Source organism: Protopterus annectens, chromosome 11.part0 (assembly GCF_019279795.1).
Source record: "Protopterus annectens isolate FY-2018-M chromosome 11.part0, PAN1.0, whole genome shotgun sequence".
NCBI classification, from domain to species: Eukaryota; Metazoa; Chordata; order Ceratodontiformes; family Protopteridae; genus Protopterus; species Protopterus annectens.
This window is the reverse complement of record NC_056745.1, coordinates 17,308,811-17,327,972: the sequence shown is the minus strand read 5'-3', so window position 1 is coordinate 17,327,972 and position 19,162 is coordinate 17,308,811. Positions and strand designations below refer to the sequence as shown.

The following is a 19,162-nucleotide window of genomic DNA, read 5'->3' as shown; positions in this document are numbered from 1 at the left end:
ACTTTTAACTGACTCCTGTTAGGTTGACTGACAGATCATTGGTCAAATGCTACCGACAATGAAAGATAGTGTCTGCATAACATTGCCAAATAACAGAAATAGGCAGCCTGATTCCAACTAGAATTAAAACAAGTAAATAAATGAAGAAATGTATGCTCTCTCTGCAACACCAACTATATAAATAATTAAACTAATGCATAGATGTATGAACTAAGGAACAACATAGAGTCCCACCAGCAGAAATGCAAAGTCTGAGCAAAAAATTAAATTCAAAGTCAGAGAAAGTCAGAAAGACAAAGTCATGGCACTGCAGTCATATTACGTAATGAGTCCGTGGGTCTAAAAACAATACCGATGGTATGTTTAAGGGATATGAACCACTAACATTCACTTGGCATTTCTAATACTGGAGCCACTAGACCAATAAGAAGCTTGCTGGGCATGGCTGCAAACGTCCTCCTTAAACTGCTATTAGGTTCTCTCTGGCACCAACTTGCAGTATTGTAAGATGTCCTCTTTCATTGTCGACAGGAAGAACGTTCGACTGCATTTGACTGATGATCGGCCGGTCATACTTCCAGGAGTCAATTAAAGTCAGGAATCCGAATTTTATACACTAATGCCTATATGAAAGGAGGAATCAAACAACAGACTGCAGACTAAAATGTTGCAGGTCTAAGCACATCCTAAACCAGGCATCAGATAATAAAATTCAGTGGCAAGCTGCATGTAACAGAAACAAATGTGTTACAGAGCTCTGTTATGGATCGATGAACTGCACAACTCCAGGTATTGGAAACTGAAAAATAATGCGAGAGACACAAAAGGCTAAAACAGTTAACTTTAAGCATTTTTTGCAGGGAGCAAGCCCCCCTTGCTCCCCCTGATAATGGTGGGTAAGCTCCCCACCCCAAATGTACATATATCTAGTCTATAGTAGCACCAACTCGAAGTAGGGACAAATCTTCCAAAAGAAGGAAATCATTGCATATGGACAATTAGAAATGACTCCAGCAATGATTCCCTATGGAAAGCAATGATCATCATTATGTTTTCAACATATTTTTCTTCAGGATACTGATGCACAAGGAATTTCTCATAGACCACTTGTAGAAGAGGGGTGTTACAAGAAAAGGGGTTGAGTGATCTTAATGAGGACAGGCTGTTAAGAGTGCCAACAGATATTTTGTTTAGTAGAATAATATGATGAAAGCCAGTGTAAATTAACGATGCCTATATCCCATCATCAATGCATTAAAATTGCAGTTTCTTGTAATAAGACTTTATTTAAATAGCTAGTGTAACTAATTATTGCAATTATAATGAAAGCCCTTGTGATGTTTGTTGGTTGCAAATTCATTGGGAGAGTTTTATGATCCTTTACAAAAGTAACTAATTTTCATTTAACACAACTCAAGAATGTGCAGACATCTTTAAGTAAAACAATTTAAATAAGTTAGATGCTGTCAAGTCAAAACTGTCTTATGGTGTCGCTATGGGTAGACCCCATTAGTTCCTGTGGCATATTACGGAGGTAGGTTGCCAGGCCAAAACTGTCTTATGGTGTCGCTATGGGTAGACCCCATTAGTTCCTGTGGCATATTACAGAGGTAGGTTGCCAGGCCAAAACTGTCTTATGGTGTCGCTATGGGTAGACCCCATTAGTTCCTGTGGCATATTACGGAGGTAGGTTGCCAGGCCAAAACTGTCTTATGGTGTCGCTATGGGTAGACCCCATTAGTTCCTGTGGCATATTACGGAGGTAGGTTGCCAGGCCAAAACTGTCTTATGGTGTCGCTATGGGTAGACCCCATTAGTTCCTGTGGCATATTACAGAGGTAGGTTGCCAGGCCAAAACTGTCTTATGGTGTCGCTATGGGTAGACCCCATTAGTTCCTGTGGCATATTACGGAGGTAGGTTGCCAGGCCTTTCTTCCACACAGATACTGCTGCTGCTGCCCAGTTGTTCCTCAACCATGTTTCAGACCCAGGTCTATCAGTTGGCAGCCTTGTGGCTTGAGTGATACTTAAATACACAGTGAATTTCTGGGTCTTTTTTCTTTTCTGATAAGACTGCATTCCTGCATAACTACAAGCACTGATGGTGGTTCACTGCTAGTTATTTTTCTTACCCACCTTTCTTAATCTGATTTTTAAACCTGGTAATTTTAAGCTGCCCGTCCTTACTGTAAATTGAGCTTTATAAGTGCCTACCTTTCTACACTGCTGTTGATGTAAACAAACTCACCGGTCCCAGTGGATTTAAGCTACCAAATAAACGAGTTAATAGCAAAATGGAACACTGCACCAAAGCACAGCCAATAAAACTTAATATACATTATTTGAGTAAGTACTTGAGATTATTGACTGACTACTTTAAGCATTTGGAGATGCAGATGTTGAGTGGAATTCAGTCCTCACAGTGTAATTTGTATAATACTTGCAGTGCAGATGCTGGGGACCTCTCTTTATGTGAGGTCATTGACAGCACTTATGTGTATGAGAGGAAACTAATAGCGCAGAAGAGGAAGAATAAGATGCAAAGGGACTTGAATGACGTCAACGATAACCATGTGTTTTCATGGCCTAAACCAGTGAGCAGTAAGGTTGGTGCTAGTAACACAGCAGAAGGAGTGGACACTACTGCGGCAGCTGAGGTTGTACAGACTGTACCTTTAGACAATGAACTTGTTAGACAGAATGAGTCCACATATAGCATCACATGTGGAGAGAGGATGGGAGTGCTTCTCCAGGATTTCAAAACTGTCAACACACATGGTGATGTACAGTTGAAAGACACTGTAGTTAAGCAGAGGACTGAGATGGGTGCAAGGCTGAAGGTTTTTCCCCAGTTCTCCTGCCCCATCAAATAAGGACAGAATGCCTCATCAGAGATGTCCAGGTGTTGGGGAAGGACAAGGAAGAGGAAACAACCATGGAACCAAGGGGGGTATCCCACTATACGAAAATGTGGACAGTGAGAGATAAACCTTAGTGTGGAATCTCTCAGATAGGCAGTTGCCTACTGATGAACTTAGTGTCCTGAATAGGGGCTTGAGTTTTATATCATCTCAACCTGCAGACTTGGCCGATTGTATCATGGACTTAAAATTATATATCAGGACTTTGATGTTGAGAATTATGTACTGCAATGATAACATTGCCATGGATGCAGTAGATAATATTTTTAAGAAGCCTAGTGTGTTTGTTCCACAGAACCATCAGGTTGTAGAGTTGTTTGCCAGAAAATGTGAACATGATATTAATGAGTTATTCAATGATAGTAGTAGAAAATGTAGATTCTATAATCTATCAGTTGCTGAGACAGCAGCCCTGGATGAGTTGAGGAATGACAAGAGTATTGTTATACGCCCCGCAGACAAGTGCGGCTTGGTGGTGTTTATGAATAGAGATTACTATTTTGAATCTATGAAACAGATGCTGGGTAATTAGAATACAAATGGAGTCATCAGTACTGCAAATATAGAGCACGTGTGCAATAATATTCTGAACACGCTGTTGGATTGTCTTAACACACAGACTATTTCTAAAGATCTGTTCAATTATTTGGTTGTAGAGGATCCACTTTTGCCAGTTATACAAGGTGTCATGAAAGGAGACACTGCCACCCCAGCTAGCTGGAATTTTGTAAATAATTATATGTCATTTGTGAATATTAATATGATTTATATAGAAATGTAACAAAAGGAGATACTGCCAGCCCAGCTATCTGGAATTGTGTAAATAATTATATGTCATTTATGAATTTCAACATGATTCATATGCTTGTGTTACAAATGTATTAGAACTGTATGTCATATAAGATGGTTTGCACAGACATATGTGCTGAAGAGATATTCTGTAAAGTACTGAGCTAAAATGTAACCACAACATACCTTACTGGAAAAGAACAGAAATGTGCATACAATATTGTAACTGTTTAGATGTATATATTTTAACAATAGAAACTAGAACACAGGAGATTAATTTCAGAAAAATAGCTGAAAATTTAAATTATTTTATGACCGTGTAATAAAAGGATGTTATCTTTTAGTCTCAGTGCAGTAACAGACACAATGTCTAGAACTAGAGCTTCTCTGCATTGTCTTGCAAGTGTTTTATTATTTTATGACTTCCAGCAAGTACTAAGATTTGAGGAAAAGCCCTTGTGTGTGTATTTTCACAGGTAGATGCTAAATGCTATCAGCTCCATCAGTGGTTGTTTTTCACCTGGGATAGAGTCAGATGACAAGAAGTGATGTCATTCCAAAAGCTATCCCAGCAATAATATTTGGGATATTAATTTAAGAACTCTCTGAGAGAGACCAGGTATTCTGTACTTTGTCTTTGACCTGACAAGAACATCCACAAACCACCTTGTTGCTCTGTAAGTAAGTTAACTAGGGTATAGTAATTCTCTTAGATTCAGTCAGGAATATAATGAAATATAGTTTAGATGTTTTCTGTATTTATTTGAGACTGTCATGCAATGTTGTTTTAAGTGTTTCCTGAGATTTGGAGCTCTGATGTTACTGTGATTATTTACTGAATATTTTCTTGTTCTTTTATTATTTATTATTAAATATATTTAAACATATAATTGTGGCTGATATTTGTGAGACATATTTAAGTTCTGAGAGTACTTGCATATCTATATGGTGACACTGTAAGCCACTCCTAATAGCCTTGCTCTTGGTCAAACTACCATTTGTATTAACAGTAACATTACACAGTAAGACTGGACACCCTTTGTTAAGGGCCTTAAAGTAGTTGATAAGGACGTGACTGGTGGGACCTTATGGTCTGGTCAAAAGGGGGCATGGCTAGTAAACCTGTGCCAGCCTTTCCCAGGTGTGTGTGTGTGTGTGTGTGTGTGTGTGTGTGTGTGTGTGTGTGTGTGTGTGTGTGTGTGTGTGTGTGTGTGTGTGTGTGTGTGTGTGTGTGTGTGTGTGTGTGTGTGTGTGTGTGTGTGTGTGTGTGTAAATCAAACCTCAAAGATTGTGTGTGAGCTACTTTTATTTATTTATTTATTTTTACATTTGTTAACTGGGTTAGTCTGTCTGGGTTCTTAGAAGCCCTTTTTCAGAAAGAGACCCGAGGAGAAAAGCTCCCCAAAAAGTTTAAGTAAACAAATAGTAAGAACAAAGATAAACACAGATCATATTTTAAGTATACATACTTCTGAGGTAAGTACATAACATGCAATAAAGGAATATATAGAATGGATAGAAATATAATACAATACATATATAAAAATTTCCACATAGTATGGCAAGAAACTAAGCAGAAATATGGTAAGACTAAGGTCAGTACATTGCTGAACCAAGGTACCAGGCATGAAGTAAATATACAGATAAAGTTGTGTGAACTTTGGAAGTAAATAAACAAATTAAAGAACAGTAATAAGGGATTATGGGAACTGAGTGTAACATGAGCTAACTAGTATGGAATATGACGGAAGAAAATGTGTAGGTAGTAGTAAGAGAGAGAGCTAGAAGTGATACAGTTAAGTTAGGTTATCCCTGAATGTTTCTTGGGTATTAGTTTAGAGCATGAACATATCCAATTTGATAGGAAAAAAGATTTAAGCTGTTTCTTGAAGACATTTTTGTCTTTAAGTAGTCTAAGGGCAAAAGGGAGTGTTTCCAATTTTTTGCAACTGAATGACAATAGACTATTTTCCCAAAGATTTTGTTTGGCTTACGAACTTCAAGAAAGTATTGATTAGTACTTCTTAGTGGGTGTTGAGGAGTATAAAGTGTCACAGAATTTGCGAGGGATGGGCAGGATTTAGGATTGTTTAGCATATTGTGGGCTATATGGAGCTCATAAACAAAGATATAGGGGACTTGCAGACATTGGACCCGACCCAGTTTGGCTTTGTCAAGGGCAGATCATGCCTTTTGAACTTGGTCGACTTCTTCGAAACAGTCACCAAGGCCATTGATGAGGGAAAGGCAGTCCATACAGCCTACCTTGACCTTGCAAAGGCCTTCGACACAATACCCCACTCGGGTATTGTAGAAAAACTTACCAGCTTAAATGTAAACCCATATGTCACAAGATGGGTTGCAAACTGGCTTAAGGACAGAACCCACAGGGTTAGAGTTGCTGGCGCTATGTCAGACTCCAAGCCGGTCACAAATGGTGTCCCACAGGGCTCGGTCCTTGGCCACCTATTGTTCGGCATCTACTTCTCAGAAGCACAGGCCAACATGGGAGGACTTTGGCTGACAAAGTTTGCAGACGACTGCAAACTGGGCCATAGTGGAAAGTGCATTGGACATGGATATCCTTCAGAAGGGACTCACGGAAACAGATAGCTGGTGCCAGAGCCATGGCCTGAAGTTAAACGCCAAAAAATGTATAGTCATACCCTTCGGGAAAAACAAGGTAACCCCAAGCTACCATATAGGTGGCAATCCACTAAGCACAGAAGAGGTTATCAGGGACCTGGGGACCCAGGTTGACAGTGGCCTTTCTTTTGACACTCACGTTGCTAAAGTGGTTAGAAAGACCTTCTACATTGCCCACCTGATCATGAAGGGATTCACATCCAGATCTAGTGAGGTCATTGTTCCTCTATACTCTTCACTTATCAGACCAATGATTGAGTACAATGCCCCATTCGGGATGTATCTCACCCGACATCTGCAGCAATTGGAGAGACCCCAAAAGTTCCTCACCAAAAGGATAAAGGGACTCCAAAATCTGTCATATGCTGCCAGATTGAAGAAACTCCAGCTCTATTCAGTTGCATACCATCTGCTCAGAGGTGACATGTGCCTGACATACAAGGCCATGTCCAACCCGGAATTAATGGACATGCTCCACCTCAAAAATCCAAATCCACCAAAACCACTAGAGCAAGTGACTTAAACCTTAGCACGGATATAAATAGGATGTGCTGGAGGGATAGATTTATCACTCAGAGACTCCCTATGCTGTGGAATAAAATCCCGATCCATGTGAGGCAGAGCACCTTGCTGGCTCTGTTCAAGAGAAATCTTGACCTGTGGATGGGAGATCGTAGGTTTATCCCGGGAATCATCTCTGTGTCACTGCTGGACAGAGGCACAACAAACTAATGGGCACAGTATTTTTTCATATAAGGGGTGGCGTAAGCCACAAAAATTTGGGCTAGGCTTATAAATGCCTTAGGGCAGATAGCTTAGTATAAACCTATGAACCTATGAACCTATAAGGAGTTGGGATTGAGGCAGTAAATTGGAAAATTCAGGCCAGTGTAAAGCCTTTAATGAGAGACAGTGATGGGATTTGTAAGGTTGATTTGCAGCAAATCTGGCTACTTTGTTCTATGTGGTTTCTAGTTTGGATATTACGTTACTCTGTAGATGGGTAAGAATAGGTGAAGCATAGAGTAGGGATGGTAGAAGCAGGGATTGGGCAAGGGATGGCCTGGACGCACAGGGAAGAAAGTTTTTGTGACGGTAAAGCAGACCTAGTTTTTGGTGTTTTTTTTTATTGAGCTATGAATGTGATGGTTGAATTTAAGTTCATCATCAATTATTGCTCCAAGGAGTTTTGTTTGGGTGTCAACAGAAATTTTAGTTCAATTAAGGGATGTTACGGAAAAGTTCTGTTTTGCATGTTCCATATTTTTAGGTAGGAAAAGTAGTAGCTTAGTTTTGCTCGCATTACGCAGGAGTTGGTTGGATTGTAGACAGTTTTCTACTGAGTGGATTGAGTTTTGTGTAAGGGATTGTAGGTTTTCTATGTTGTCAGCAGAGTTGATGATGGTCGAGTCATCAGCATACTGAATAAGATTAGATTGGGGGCAGGATGAGAAAAGGTCATTGGTAAATACATTGAAGAGGAGAGGACCCAATATTGATCCTTGTGGGACCCCTGTCCTAACTGCTAGAAAGGGGGAGTAGGAAGAGTTCCATCTAACAGCCTGGTGTCTGTTAGTGAGGTAATCACAGAACCAGGAGGTGGTGGAGTTTGAGAAGCCTAAGTTGGGGAGTTTATGGTGAAGTACGGTATGAGATACAGTGTCAAAGGCTTTTGACAGATCCAGAAAGAGGGCTGATGCTATTTTGCTATTATCCCTGACATGAGCAATGTTATTAGTAAAGGATACAAGAGCAGTAGCTGTGCTACGTGTGGGGCGGAAGCCATGTTGAGATGGTGTGAGTAGGTTTTCTTGTAGCAGATGATTAAGTACTTGCTTATGGATACATTTTTCCAGTATTTTGGAGTGAGGAGACATTATGGCAATTGGTCTGAAATTAGTTGGCTCAGTGGAGTCTCCTCCTTTATGAAGAGGTACTACAAAAAATTTCTTCCAGATTTCAGGGACTTTGCCTTCTTTTATGGATATATTAATCAGGATAGATATGTGGTAAGCTAGAGATGTAGCTGCATGTTTAAGGAATAATGGAGGAAGGTTATTAGCTGTGGGTGAACCAGGTTTTAGTTTAGTTAAAAGCAACTTGATATAAGAGGTGGGAACAGGTGAAAGTGAGAATGAGAGTGAGGGTGAGAGAGGTGAATCAGAGGTGGATGAAGATGTAGATGGATTAAAAGAGGTGCAAGTGGAGAAGTTAGTTACAGTTAAGTTTTCAACGGTTTCAATGAAGAACTTATTAAGGAGGGTTGCCATTCTCAGAGGAGTCTTGTCAGAATAAGGTGTGGATGAGGTTAGAGAAGTTTATTGATAGAGTTCCAGAATTTTTTAGGATTACGGTTGGGATTGTTAAGTGAGGATTGTTAATAGTTCTTTTTATCAAGATTGATTTGTTTCTTAGCTTTGTTTCTAAGTTCCCTGTAAGAGATAAGGTTGGAAGAAGTATTATTGCCTTTCCAAGTTTTCCAAGCTTTATCTCTGGTCTTCATGAGTGTAAGGGTAGTTTTTGTTAGCCATGGGGCATATCTGAATTTGATGCAAGCTTGCCTAGTGGGGGCAAGGGAGCTGAGGATGGATAGAAAGGTGTTGTTGAAGTGTAGGACTGCTTCATAAAGAGTGTGATTAGAGAGAAAGGACCAGTTTATAATTGAGAGGAGGTGATTTAGTGAGTCAGGAAAATAGCTAGATAGATCATGGGTCACCTTATATTGTTGGCTTTATGCAGGTGTTCAGAGTTTCTGTGAACTAGTAAAGTTAGGTGGTTACCTAATGTGTCTGGTAGAGTGGTTGGATTATGGTAATGTTGGGAGTGAGATACTAGTAACCAGTCAATAAGTGAACCAGTAGAGGGCAGGGACGTGAAGCACTGGTTGGATAGAGAGGGTGCTGGAGGTCTTGGCTTGTCCACTCAGCTGAGATCTCAACACTATAGCTGTGCCACTGGGGAGTCTTATTGGGGATCTTTAGAAAGAGGGAGAAACCAGCCCCGGACTGACTGTGGTCTCCATGTGCTCTTAAGGGAAATTACACTTGATGCAGAGAGCTGCATCTGGAAATACTGTGTGTGCATTTGTCATCTTCCCAATGTACATCCCCAGTGGTGAGGATTGAGGCTCCTTGATTACTGGGCCAGTGGTGGGACATCAAACAAGGGATGCACAACATTCATGAAGATCCAGTGAGACCCCCGTTTAGACCTATAGTGGCTGGTGGAAGTTGGTTGACAGAGCTCTTTTCTATTTATATAGAGACATTTCTTAGGCCTCTTCTTGATAAGTATGTCTATGTTCTCAGGGACACTACATTTGTATCAAATTTGTTTGAGTTTGTGGAATGATCGGCAGATCTAGAGGGGGTATTATTAGTCACCATGGGCATTCAATCATTATTTACAAACCTAATGAACAGGGTATTGAAATGGTGAGGAGCTTTTTGCTAAAGTGGAGTGAATATGACTTAGTCTTTATTGACCTTTTATGCCTATTTTTGGAAGTAGTTTCAGAGAATAATGTTTATATGTTTAATGACGAATATTATCTGCAGAGAGCTGCTGTGGCTATGGGCACATCTTGTGCCAATAGTTATGCCAACATGGTGCTTGCAGAACGGGAAACCAGAGTTGTTTTATGTGTGTCCTGAGTCTGTTTTACCAGAGGGTTGTGGATGTTTCTTCCTTATTTGGAATGGTTTAGAATGTGAATTGGATGCATTTGTGTCTATGCTGAATAACAGAACCTCATTTCTTAAATTTACAGCAAAGTCTTCATTTGAAAGGGTTGAGTTTTTGGATGTTCTTGTTAGTACAGACCCATGTGGGTCCCTAACCACTGATCTTTACATCAAGGAGTGTAGTAAGATGTCCTTACTTCATCACTATAGCATGTACCCACAACACATTTTTAATAATATAGTCAAGGGACAGGCCATGAGGTTGTCTAGGCTTTATGGTGATGATAGTACTTGTGATGGACATTTGAAACAGCTGGAGGTTAATTTGAAAAGAAGGGGGTATGCTGTGAATGAGCTTGATAAAGGCATGAATGAGGCTAGGGCTCAGAGGCACACAAGAGCCAGACCATATTCTTTCAAACATGATACCACCTTGAGGGAGGTGTATAGAACTAATGGAGGTACTATGGTCACCATTACATATAGTGATGATATACACTTGTTAAGAGAGATTTATTATAAGAACTAGAGGATTTTGTAACTGGATGATAAATTTACAAGGGTGGCAGGAGCCTACCCTAGGTTTAGATATAGGAATAAGCCATCACTCAGTGTTGTGTTACCTAGATAGAACATCACGTCAGATCAAGGATGGTGTTCCTATGGGGATTACCACTGGCAACAGTTGTAATTTCTGTTGCTTTATAGAGTGCGGAGGGTTGTTCAGGCACCCGGATACAGGCAGAGTGTTTAAGTTCAAAGTGGAGGCTGATTGTAACAGTAAAAATGTGATCTATTTAGCCTGCTGTGTGGCCTGTCCATGTTTTTATTTGGGCAAGACCAACAGGAGGTTATGTCAAAGGGTACGTAACCATTGCTATTGTACAAAGAAGAAACTGTAATGTAGTGCTTTAGCGAAACATACTTTGAATGCAAGTGATCCTCATACCTTTCGGTTCCAAGTCATAGACATGGTTTTTCACCATCTGTGAGGAGGTGATTTGATTAATGGTACAGAGACTTTGGAGTCCCGATGGATGGTTAGACGTTTGGCACATAAGTGGTCAGGGTTCAATGAATTTGTGCCAATTAGCCCAGCCGTGCGAGCTTGGAGACTAAGGAGGTGAGTGTAGTATGGTGACTAGAATGTTATATCTTAAGTGGGTTAAGTAGATCTTGCTTCAGCTCATTAGGGCACCAGATTTAATTCTATATATTTAAATCTGAATATATTGATGGCTGCTCGAGGCTAGATGCATATGCGAGATGGGCAAGCTTTTTTGTAGTAATATCTTTCTGCCATAAAGCTGAGTGTATATTGTTTGGCATCAGCAGGTTAAATGATATTTTGTGAAGTTAAGAGTAGATGGCGCTGTGGGCCAAGCTTAACAGGGCAGCAGGATTTGCTAGTTTTGCCTGTGATTGATGACAGTATTGTGTTGTTCTTCTGGAGTGTGCACTTGCTGTGAAGTCAGGGGTGTAGGCTCAAACTACCTTCTACATGAAATGTGTCTTGAATGTAAGTTCCATGGATAGTTGTCAGGTTTAAGCTGCTGTTTTGTTCATAGGTGTGTACTAGGCTAATGGCCATGGGGCCTTTACAAGCCCAGCCCATAGGATTACCCTGGCATAGTGTCACCCAACTTTAGTTCCCAGTGCCTCTGTCGAGTAGAGCCACTGGAGTTATCCCCGGGGTGAATTTTCTGTTTCCCATCCACTCATCAAGATTTCTCTTGAAGAGGGTCAGCGAGGTTCTCTGCTTTACATGTATGGGAAGTCTATTCCATACCTTGGGCAGTATCTGGGTTATGAATCTGTCCCTCCAGCACGTTCTGTTAATTGTGGTAATGAGGTTGAGGTCTCTGGAACTTGTGGTGTGGAGGGATTGGATTTCTTTAGCTGTAGCATTTTTAACAGAGCTGGGTCAGACGTGGCTTTGTAAGTCAAGCATTGATCACCTCTAAGTAGGTGATATGAGACAGAGAATAGAAGGAGTTTTTTGAGTCTGTACATATAGAACAAGTGTTTAAGGCCTATGATCCTCTTTGTGAGATACTTTTGCGGCCTCTCCAGTTGTTACAGGTGTCTAGTGAGGTACATGCCAAATGGGGCATTGTACTCGGTGACTGGCTAATGAGGGAAAAGTTGAGGGAGACAATGACCTCTCTCTTCCTGGATGCAAAACCCTTAGTAATGAGATATGCCACATAGAAGGACTTTCTGACCAAAGTGGCAATGTGGTGATCAAAAGAGAGGTTGCTGTCAACCTGTGTTCTAGATCTCTTATAACACCTTCTGTGTTCAGTGGACTACCATCAATGTAGTAATTCATAGGAACTGTTTTTTTTCCAAAGGGGATGACGACACATTTTTTGGCATTGAGCTTAAGGCCATGGTTCTGACACCAGTCGTTGGTCTCAGTGAGACCATTCTGTAGGAGGTCAACATCACTTGGGGAGTTAATAATAATAGCTCCCAACTTGCACTCATCTGCAAACTTTGTCAGCCAGAGTCCCTTTGTGTTGGCCTGGGCTTCAGAGAAGTAGATACCAAACAGAAGAGGACCTAGGACCAAACCCTGTGGGACTCCAGTCATGACTAGTCAGTAGCCTGACTTGGAGTCAGCTAATTTCACACTGTGGGTTCTATCTGTGAGCCAGTTTTCACCCAGCTAGTGATATAGGGGTTGATCCCTAGCTTAGTGAGTTTTTCTAGGATTCCTGAGTGGGCAATGGTATCAAAAACCTTGGCCAGATCAAGGTAGGCTATATGAACCACCTTGCCTTCATCCACAGCTCTGGTGACTGGCTCAAAGAAGTCGACCAAGTTGAGCAGGCATGATCTACCCTTCACAAAACCAAACTGTGTGGGATCCAGAGTTTGGAGATTCCCTATATCCTTGTTTATTAGGTCCATGATGATGCGTTCCATAGCTTTGCATATCAGACTCATCAGGCTAATGGGGCGATAGTTCCCAGGGTCTATAGCTGCTCCTCTTTTGTGGAGGGGGATGACTGTAGCAGTGCACCATTCGGTAGGGACAAAGCCTGAGGTGAGGCTGTGATTGAACAGGGCACACAGGTGAGGTGCCAGTTCATTCTGTAGTTCATGTAGAACACAGCCAGTGATATTGTCAGGTCCCATAGAAACTATATTCTTGGCCTTGGACAGTGCTGTTTTAACCTGTGCAGCAGTAATACTGGCTGCCTGGCAATCTACTGGTACTGTGATTGGTCCTTTGGGGGGAGGGGTAAAGTTGGCACTGAATCTGTTGGCCAGTATACTGGCAATATCTGTTGGCTCGGTATAGGAGGTACCATTGTGCAGTAGCTCAGAGTAAATCTGGGTATTGCCATGTATATAACTATAGAAGGCCCTGTGGTTGTCTTTACTATCTGCTGCAATTCTGTTTTCATAGCTAGCTTTACAGGATTTTATGAGGGATCTCAACTTTTTGTTGAGGCTGATAAGGGAGTTTTTCCAGTCTTGGGACTTCACATTATTCTGCATCAGTTTCCTCTTTCTGTTGTAGAGCTTGTTTATGGCAGGGGACCACCAGATTGGTTTTCTTTTTTTTGAAGGAGAGCGTCTTGGTTCTATTGGGTATGGCGAGATCCATGCATTTATGTACATGTTTGTACAGTGCATTGGTGTATGATTTGGCGGTCACGAAAATATTCTCCATTTGCATGGGTGCCGTGAAGTTAGCCACTTCTGTTTTAGGAGCCCAGAGTTAGCTTTGGAGAAGTTTTTCATGGTGGTTACCTTTGCGGGGGGGGGGGGGGTGGGGTGGATTTCCCAGGTGATTAGTTTGTGGTCGGATCTAACCAGGGAGGAGCTGACTATTGGTGCAGAGCAACGGTCGCCCCATGATAGTAATGACCAGGTCAAGGATGTTGCTACCTCTAGTGGAGGTAAGAATGAGCTGGTCCAAAGTATTGGAATTAATGAACTCCAGGAAACTTTGGGCAAGTGTATTGGTACATGAGTAGTTTTCCCAGTTAATGGAGGGGTAGTTGAAGTCACCTAGTAAGAGAGTGTTAGGTTGGACCCTAATATTCTCCAGGGTGCTTAGGAATGTGGAGTGTGAGTCTTGGGACATGGTTGGGGACCTATATCAGGCTACGACCTGAATCGCTATCTTACCTAATGTTCGCAGCACCTGAAGTATCTCTGATGCGTTATATTGGGCTACCAGTCTAGAGGTGTGTGCATCCTTTATGAATATGGAAACACCACCGTCTTTGGAGCTTCGGTCCAAGTTCTGGGGCTAAAAGATGTGGAATGAGTTATAGCTTTCTGCTGCCTTGAACTAGGTCTCTGTTACAGCACAAATGTCGATGTTCTCCATTTTAAGGAGTGCTTCGAGTGAGTGCATTTTGAGATTTAGACTTCAAGCGTTGAGCAGCATGACCCTCAGATTGCATTTGTTTGTAGCTGTTACAGTGGTAATTTGGTCTTTGGAACACTACCTAAAAAAGGCACTATATGGGTGACAAGAGCCTTGGCCAGTATCCGGAAGACCAGGGGTGACAGATGCAGGCCATCTCTGGCAAAGCATTGAGGTCTGTCAATCATGTAATCTTAGGCAGATACTGGATCCCCTTAGAATGACACCAGAAACTTAGCCAATTGTTGAAATCAATCATGTTCTGCTTGTACTGTGGTATAATTCTGGGTGATGGTAGGATGCTGCTGAGGGCTTGGGTCATACCCGCCTGGGCTACATAATCCAAGAGCTCCTCCATGTCTCTTTTCATGTAGTCCAGGGAGGTATGTCTCAGGTCATTCACACCCACATGTACAATGACAGAGTCATATTTGTACCTGTTGTTGAGGGACCTGAGTGTGTGCATTATGTGGTGGATTCTGGAGCCTGACAGGCTCCTGACTGTTACTTTCTCCTTATTCAACCTAGTGAGTGGGACATCAGTGTGACTCACTATCGAGTCACCTATGACTAGTGTGTTGGGCATGTTGTTTTGTCTTAGGGGCTTTGGTTGAGTGGCACACTGTTTAGGAGAGTTATGTGTCTCGTGATTAGTGTTGTGTTGTGGTGGTCAAGTGTGTTTCTGCCTTGGAGGCCTCTGCTGCTTGGGTAGATTTTTATTGAGAGCTTCCATGAAGGTGGATGTGTGGTTTGTGTTTTTATGTGAAGGCATTGCTGGTGTGTGTTTTGGAGGGCTATATGTTCCATGTGGTGTGGTGCAAGTGTTGACCTTCTCCTCTTGACCATCTATTCCATTCTTGGCTGGAGAGTGCATGGCTTCCAGTTTGGATATATAAGTGCATCTCTCGCAAGTCTGAGTGTTGAGAGGTAAGAGGAGAGAGTTTTCGGCGTACATGAGGCAGTTGCTACATTGCCTCAGGATGCCCAAGTTCACCAGGTTAATAGAAGAAAGCACAGGGAACTGACCTGTAGACATGCCTGGAGGGGTGGGCATTGATAATAAGTACTGGATCTGTTTCCTTGTAGAACGTTTAGTGCTGGTAGCACTTTTGTGTGCTACAATAATTGCTACAAGAAGTCTGGTAAAGTGCTAGCCTAATAAGTAGTATAAGTGCAGGAGAGGAGAGAACTAGTAGATCTAAGGGAAAAATTGAAGAGCAGACTTTGGCACCACTCAGAAGCTTACAAACAGTCCTGGATACAGCAAGTCTGTATCTGGACTAGACTACTTACAGGAAAGGTGGGAAAAGAGCAAATGCGGGCTTTTAAACCATAAAGTTGAAAGAGATGGAAAAATTGCCCAAATGGCCAATAAACTACAAATTCTGGCCCAGAAACCATTCCTCTTGTGGTAGATAGGCTATCTAGTGCTTACAACTCCCACTGATAAGCTAGAAGGCTTCCCTCCAACACAAAAAGGCTTGGGGGCTCAGAAGCTAACCAAATGTCCTGGATACAGCAAATCTGTATCTGGACCAGACTAGTTATAGGAAAGGTGGGAAACAAGCACAGACATGGGTTTTTAAGCCAGAAAGTTGACAGAGATGGAAAAACTGCCCAAATGGCCAATAAACTACAATTTCTGGGCCAGAAACCACTCCTCTTGTGGTAGATAGGCTACCTAGTGCTTACCACTCCCACTGATAAGCTAGAAGGCTTCCCTCCAACACAGGAAGGCTTGGCAGTTGTATTATTATTAGTATAAGTAGTAGTTTTATTATTATTAGTAGCCATAGTGTATGTCAGTATGAGTGCTCTTGTTTTAGGAATGGGTTAGTTTTATCTAGTGTCATGGTTTTGTCATGAGTGATTTTTATCTATTATGTTAGTTTTACTGTTAGGCAGTAGACCTCAGCTGTTGTTTGAGATTCTTGAGATATGTCAACAGCACAAGTCATGCTTCAGTTTAGGGCTGGATGCGTATCAGACAGTGGAATGCCTCACTATATTTACACAGTGCATCTTAGAATCTATGTTTTGTATGGAGTCCTTTGAGTAAAAGGAAGAACCATTGGAATAATATAAGGTTTAATGATGATTATATTAAGCAGAATGGCGACTTATATTTTGATGACATAAGTTCACGGTTTTTACTTGCTCCTTTTCAGCTGCAAGGTATTTTTTCCACCATTTTAACATCCGATATGATGTACAGTGTTACAACTGTTTATGAATCAACAGATGTGAAGATTCCTATTTACAAACGACAAGACATAATTGTTTGTGAAGATCTCTGTATATGTACTTGTGAATGAGCCACTGACTGCTGCATTTGAGCATTAGATTTTATTATTTAAGGAATTTTTGTTTCATTTTTTACTATGTTGCTATTTTAATTTTTATCAGAGTGATTTTTGTAGGTTGCTGTTACTGTCTCTTTAAATATTTGTGCTATACTGTTAATTGGAAGTATCTTACTGGCTGGTCATTTTTTGAATTTGTACTTAAGCATTGTTTTGGATGTGCAATAGTTTTTAGAGTCTGAAGAAGTGAGCAGGGTTCGTGAAGCCACTTACTCAAAGTATATTAAGCTTTACTGGCCATGCTTTAATGCAGTGTTCTCATCTACTGCTGTTGATATCTTGAATTATTTATTTACCTTTCCTTGTGCTTTACTTTGAAAAAGAGTACATTTTGCCTTTCACTGTCTTTTCTACTGATTTACCTGCTTTGAGTTAATAGGTAGCTGTTGGATAAAATAGTGTATTTTTATACTCTAGAAAGCACTTCTCTGTGTTTTTATATAAAGAGGTCAGTGGATTTTCTATCTAGTGGCACTGGGTGATATCCTGTTCCATTTAGATTGGGGAAACACTTGAGATTTCTGCGTGTAGTTTTATTGGATGGAGAGTTTATTAATCAGCTTATTTTGTTTTTAGTGCATTTATAAATTTTGTACAATTCAGTGGTTCTTGGCTTATTTCTACAAAGTGAAGTACTTTTGTTGAATAATCACACTGTTTAAAGTACAGTGCTGTATCTATATCTTTAAGTTTTTTGTGGCAGCTTTTCACTCCAGACACTCCTTTACTGTGTTTTTACATTAGGAGAACTGGGATTATTCATCTAGTGTCAGTAGGTGTTTATCTGATCTGCCTGAGATGGGAAGCACACAAAAGGGCTTAAGCATAGTTGCCGTATTGGCCAGAGGGTTCAGTCAGGTTTCTATATTTCCAGTGCTGGTATAAATTCAGCATACTTGCATGGAGCTGCTGACTGTGCCAGTTCCTTGTACAGATGGAAACATCTGGAAACATTGCTTATTTTCATTATACTTTGCCAGTTACCTTATTATAGTACCCAGAACTATTGCTGCTCAGGCAGCATCTGATTTGGCACTGGGCAGCATTGCTGGTTAGGTTAGCTGCAGATTACACCACGTAAGCACACTTCCATCGTCCGGTTACAAACACCCTTGACTCCTATTCTTTCTAGTCACATTAGTAAATGCAACCATGGCTGGGCAATTTCATGCCATCTCTGCATCTATCTAGGTGCATATGGTTACATGAAGCAATGTAGCAATTGCATTATGGACACTGACAACCACTTAATTCACAAACAGACAAATACAGTGTCTGAGAGATGTAGTTACACATTGACATTGGAAGATAGACTTTGACATTTAGGCACAAAAAACAACAAACAGCTTGTAAGAGACTCACACACATCACTCACTGCACCAACAAAGGACCACACACATAAACCCACAGATTCGGAATTGCTCACATGTAACTTACACAGACCTGAAAGGCCTATCAGACGCAATCCTCAGAAATTCTGTATGTACACAAACAAGACAATTCACATCACAACACATAAAGCCACATCTCATTGTGCCTCAGCTACCCAGCCCATAAGGTGAAACACTCCACGACACAATATTTGGGACACTGATGTCCCTCTTACTAGGCTGAAAAAGGAGAAGGTTACAGTTAGCTGCTTGTCAGTGGCCAGCATTCGCCAGATCACACAAACACTCAGATCAGTTATCCCTAAGTATCAGTATGACTCAGTCATAGTCCATGTGGATGTGAATGACCTGAAATGTACCTCCTTGACTATATGAAGGGAGACATGATTGAGCTCTTAGAATATGTGTCATAGGCAGGTATGAGCCAAGCATTGAGCAGCATTCTACAATTTCCAAGAATGATGCCATGTTACCTGTAGAAAATAATCGTCTTTAACAATTGCCTATGCTACTAGTGTCATTCTAAAGGGGTACAATACTTGTCAGCCTGGACTAGCTCTCAATTTCTTACACAAAAATCTGGACAAAGCCAAAAGTAATGGGGGGACAAAGCCCAAAAATAGGGACACATTTTAAATATTGCTCTTATAAACTTATAATGTTGCTAGAATAAAGTCTTGTGTTACCATGCATTTTCTGAAAGATATGAAGTCTGAAACTCAAATGTCTGTCATTATCTAGTGACTTCAGTCCTCAATGAGTTGTCACAAAAATCCAGGAAATCACAAATTTCATGAGGAACAGACCAAAAATATAAGGGAAAAATCTGGACATTCTGCAAAAATCTGGATATTTGAGAAGAGGACATGGTTGACAGGCCACACTGTTTTGACAGATATTGTCTTCACCTGTCACCTCTAGGCTTTCAGATATTGGCCAAAACATTATCCACCGTTATAGTGCCTTTTTAGGTATTGCC

General features: G+C 41.0%; 1 long non-coding RNA gene across 2 annotated transcripts in view; it reads right to left on the bottom strand.

Annotated features, from left to right (window-relative positions):
- The window catches only part of LOC122815129, a 60,614-nt gene that overhangs the window by 2,837 nt on the left and 38,615 nt on the right, over nucleotides 1-19,162 (bottom strand). The window lies entirely within an intron of this gene.